The sequence below is a fragment of the Octodon degus genome, unplaced genomic scaffold (assembly GCF_000260255.1).
Source record: "Octodon degus isolate 3935 unplaced genomic scaffold, OctDeg1.0 scaffold00001, whole genome shotgun sequence".
In the NCBI taxonomy this organism is placed as follows: Eukaryota; Metazoa; Chordata; class Mammalia; order Rodentia; family Octodontidae; genus Octodon; species Octodon degus.
Window position 1 is genome coordinate 25,358,371 of NW_004524577.1, and position 5,509 is coordinate 25,363,879.

A 5,509-nucleotide genomic window follows, 5' to 3' on the forward strand; every position below is an offset into this window, starting at 1 on the left:
TTTTTTAAAAAAGGATTTCTGCAGTTTTGCCCATATTGGCTTAAGAGCTTTAACTATTTGATTTTTCCCAACAGGGTGAGATTGTTGATTTGGACAAGCATTTCCAACTTTTTACCTCAGAGATATTACTCACGTAAGCAAGGGGAAGTTTTCCATTTGTATAGCCTTGGAAATGAGGTAGTCCCAAGTCTTTGTCAAGATGTAAGGGCCTTACTTTGGCCTATTTTCCTTTTAGGCTCAGTTTTGATTTTTAAGTATAACTGACAGGAAAATCAAAGAATGGCTAAGGAACACTTTCAATATATTCAAATATAATTTTAAGTATAATTTATTTTATAGAGAATAATAAAAAAGTTGAGTACAATCTTTCTGGTCTTTAAAAATGCCATTAGATCTGTTTACCTGTTTTGCTCCCAAAGAATAACTTTAATCAATGACTTTAAAATTCTCAGGGTTTTAAATTTCACAATCCTTTAGGAAAGCTAATCAGAGGAACTATATAAAATATTTATTTTTGTGCTATGTGAACATATTAAACATTTCCTAGTATCCTTATCTTGTTGTTTTTCCATATATTAATGCCTCAGAACTAAGTGGAGGCTGAGGAGATAGTTCAGTGGTCTAAATGCCTGCCTGGCAACTGCAAGGATTCAGGTTCCATCCCCAGTACCACATGCCCTGCAGACCTAGAACCCCAGGCACACCGAGCTGGCCACCAAAACCAGGTGTGGTGGTACACGCCTGTAATCTTGGCACTGGTGAGGCTAAGGCAGGAGGATCACTACGAGTCTGATCTGGGTAGTGAGACCCTATAGACCCTGTACTAAATACATTTTAAAAAGGAAAGAAAATAGTTTAGCATTATAAAAGCTTATTATGTGCCTAACTAATAAGGCATATTGAGAGTAACTACTTTAAGATGAAAGGACAGTATTTCTCTCTATAGGAAAAGAGCACATATTTAGGAAGCCATTTCTGTATGTCGCTATATTGCCCTGAAGAGTTTGAAAAACCAAATCAGAATTAGAAGTAAACATCAACCAGTCTGGACAATTTAGAATCACTACAGAGATATGCCTTGTCTTTTCTGCTATTTGTCTACTGACACTTATATTGGTCTTTTAAAACATGAGTGACAAAACATCTCTATTACCCATCAGGTCATGGTTCGAGCCAGAAATACTCTCATGCAATTATGTACACAAAATATTAACATTGGAAACATAAAACTCCTACTTCCATTTCCACAGTCAAAGTGAGACTCATCTTTAATAAATAAACTTTCGGCTCCTTACCAGTTGTCCCATTACACGCATACTGCTCATACCTGAGGCAGAGGAGAACACTCTGTTCTTCACCAGACAGCTTTGGTTCAGCATGCAATGGAATTGCATTAGCATGCCTGCTCAGTTTACTTCCACACTCTTGCATCAATCAAGCCAGGAAGGCATAAAGAGAAGGAAGGAACTCGTAAATATTAAAAGTGTAATATTACCAGCAAGGTCAAAGAAACATGACTACCAGGGCTGCACAGCTTCTCTGCATGCAAACATCAGAGTTACTTCTCAGGATGACACCAACCATTAAACAATTTTTATAGAGACCATTGAGAGCTACTTTCCATCCTTTCTGAGCAGACAGTGAAAGTCACAGTTCTTTAAAAAAAAAAATCTTCAATTCTCTAAGATCGGTTACGCCGGGTTACAATCTATTTGCTTTTTGCTTTGGTCAATGTTTTAGTTAATAAGTTATGTGTTTGTTTCTAGTTTGTGATATTTTTAGTACATCCCATAAAAAGTATTTGTTGTCAAAACATTATTAGGGATTGTCCTTTATTCAGGGTTACTGGTTTTCTTCATAGTTATTAGAGAAAAATATTTACTGGCTACCCTCTGTCAGTCACCCTTGACAATTCAATCCCTTCAATATTTAGGCAAGACCTGGTTCTATTCACAGAACCATCTACTAAACTAGAGACATGAAGAGGCAGGAGAACCTGTTCACCTGCACAATCACACCATTGTAGTGGTATATCTACTATAAGTCAGCATTTGAAACTTAATTCTCCATGACTAGTATCTTCTTATGGATCCATTTTATTTCCTACAAACAACCCTCTTTTTTTCTGATTTGCCATTAGTATTTCTTGTTGAGGTACATGACTTACTCAGTGTGTATAGTAATACCACACTTGAAGCAAGCAGAATAAATGACTGAGATTGGAGGGAGTTTTCAGAAAAGGGAGACTGGGAATATATACACCACTATCTTGGAAGCTGTGTGTGACCATTGGGCTTCAACTGTCCTTAACAATAAGACATCTCTCTGAAGAGATATTTACAAAATTCTCCCCAAGATTTAAGTAGTATGTGTATGAGAGGGGGAAAAATTCTTTTCTGAAGTATTACTGTATCCAGATGCCTCTAGTTAATCCATTTCTAATACAGCTTTTTGTTGTACAACTCAGAAGCATCTTGGTATCTACTGTGTTACAAAGTTTCAATCAGTCTGGGCCCCACTGAGACCCAGTGTTCTTTAATAACCTGTCTACCCCTCCCAAGGGCGTTTCTTCTAAACTAGTATCTCATGTAAACCAGACACTGCAAATAAAATTCTAAAATATGTGTTACTTTTATTTTAAACACTTTTCTGGATAAAAATCAAGAAATTAGAACAATTAGTATATTAGAAAGATCGAGGGGGAGAATCCTAGGAAGAACTGAAGGGTTGGGGTGCAACCACCCAGGACTTTCCTTGAACTGTGCTTCTTTAATTAATGGAATAAATCCTGTCTAAGCCCTACCAATATACTCCCGGGCCAAAAGGAAAAAATAATATTATAATTCCAGTACTTGTGCATTGAACTGACAATTTAGATAATTAAGTGCCATTTAACAAGTAAGAGGGGGAGGAGAAACCTGGAAATAAGGGGAAGGAAGTTCCACTGTTTGGAAAACTCTGTTCCCTTTGAATATTCCCAATCTTTTATTTCTAAGGAATACAGTGAGATTCTTCTATTGAAAATTTGTGTTCCACTGAACAAATTCTTCTTCCACTTCTTCTCTGAGGTCATCTCTCTACACTGGTTCATGATACCCCTTTGAAAAGTTGGTATCTGTATATTCAAAATAGTTAGGATAGATATATAGCCACATTCTCTTAATTCAGTGAATAGAGAGATTTGTTCTAATAGCGTCTGTGGACGGGATATCATGTCTGCACCTTGTACAATGAATAACCACTAAGACAACAAATGCAATGTATTAATTATTGAAACTGTGCTAGTAATCAGTTTTGAAACTGTCTCATTGCTATTTGTTTCTCAAGAAAATTATTTTTTTTAAAAAAATAAAATTTTCCTATGTAAGATTACTTAGTAATATTTTAACATAGTCAAGAACTGTCTATTCATGATTCAACAAAATATCCATTTCCCCAATTCTATTCTGGAAAACTACATGATATGTGTTATTTTTCATATTTTTAAAGTAGTTGGTATCGTTTTGATACTACAGGGTATGTGTCACAAATAAAATGGCAAAAAAATTAATAGTCTATCTCCCAAAAAGAAGAAAATTTCTCATGTACTTCCAATAAGCATATTTGGCAAGATTGAAGGTTACAAGGTCAACACATGGAAATTAACTGTATTTCTATGTACAAATACTGAATAACTAGAAACTAAAATTAATATTCAGTACCATAGTAACACCAAAATATGAAATACTTAAGCATAAATCTTTAAAAATATATGTTCAGGATCTATATATTTAAAACAAAAAATTGTTCATGAAAGAAATCAAGGACCAAAAGAAATGTTAAAGTATGCCATGTTTATGGATTGTAAATCTTTTTGAAAAGTTAATATTTATTTGTTTGTTTAGTCTCTACAGGGTCTTGCTACACAGATTGGACTCGTAGTGATTCTCCTTTCTCAGCCTCCCCAATGCTGGGATTCCAGGCATGCACTACCATACCTGGTTTTGGTGGCCAACACGGCACACCTGGGGTTGGGGGATGGCACAGCATGCAGTACAGGGGATCAAACCCAGTTCTCTACCATTACCAGGTGGGCACTTAGACCAGCCAGCATGGCATGTGGTACCAGGAATCAAATCCTGGTCTCTGTGCTTTCCTAAGCAAGCGCTGAGTCTGCTGAGCTATTTTGCCAGCCCTGAAAATCTTAATACAGTGAAATTATCAGTTGTCACCAAGTTGATTTATAAATGTAATGCAGTTCCTACCAAAATCCCAGCAGGATTTTATGTAAGTATAGCCAAGCTGATTTAAGAAATGGTATGAAAGTACAAATGAGCTAATACAGCTAAAATAATCTAGACAAAGAACAAAGTTGTAGAAATTGCATATCCAATAATAAGATTTACTATAAGTGTACAGAATAATGTGGTATTAGTGAATGGCCAAATATATAAATCAATGCACTTACTGGTTGAAAATCCTGACATAGAGTGACACAAATAATGACTATCTGACTTCAATAACTATACAAAAGCAACTCAAAGATAATAGTGTAGATACAGTTGAATAGCTGTCAACACACAAGAAAAGAACAATGGAGAACTATTCAGACTAAGTCAAAATTCAGGGCATGTACGGATGCTTCTGGACCACCCGAGGACATGACTCTATTGTCAGTACAGACACACATCAGGACATCATTTTATAGCCCTAACTTGGCAGTGGACAGCTAGGCATGCAGCACTGAAGTCAGCATGTAAGAATATAAATAAGTGATAACAACCTGTATAAGAGTATAAATAAAGATGCACATGTTTGCTCAATAAAAGCTCATGAAAACATGTTGCTATATTATCGATAGGTATCATAATTTTTCATTTACATCATTAACTATTTTGATCTAATTTGTGGGCAATGTACAAAATTTAGGTCTAGGTTTGCTTGTTTTCTCCCTCCCTCCCTCCCATCTCCATACTTTAACCTTGGGACCTAACCCTCCAAAATCTCCCTTGGACACCCCCTGAGCAGACCACCAAGACCCAGATCGGGCTTTTAATCCCAACACTCTGGTTGGTTGGAGCAGGAGTACTGCAAGTTCAAGCTCAGCCTGGTCAATTTAACAACTTAGCCTTATCTGAAAAATGAAAAAGGACTGTGGATGTAGCTCAGTGCAAAGGACTTGGGTTCAATGTCTCACAATACCAGGAAAGGAAGGAACAAAGGAAAGATAGGTAGGCAGTCAGATGGGAGGGAGGGAGGGAGAAAACAAGCAAACCTAGACCTAAATTTTGTACATTGCCCACAAATTACCTCAAAATAGATAAAGATGTAAATGAAAAATTATGATACCTGTCGATAATATACCAACATGTTTTCATGAGCTTTTATTGAGCAAACAGTTCTTTAAAATCACATGCAAAGCACAATCCATAAACATAAGTCCATGGGGCTCGGGAGATAGCTCAGTGGACTAAGTGCTTGTCTGGCAAGAGCAGGGTTCTGAGTCTGATGCCTGGTACCACAAAAAAAA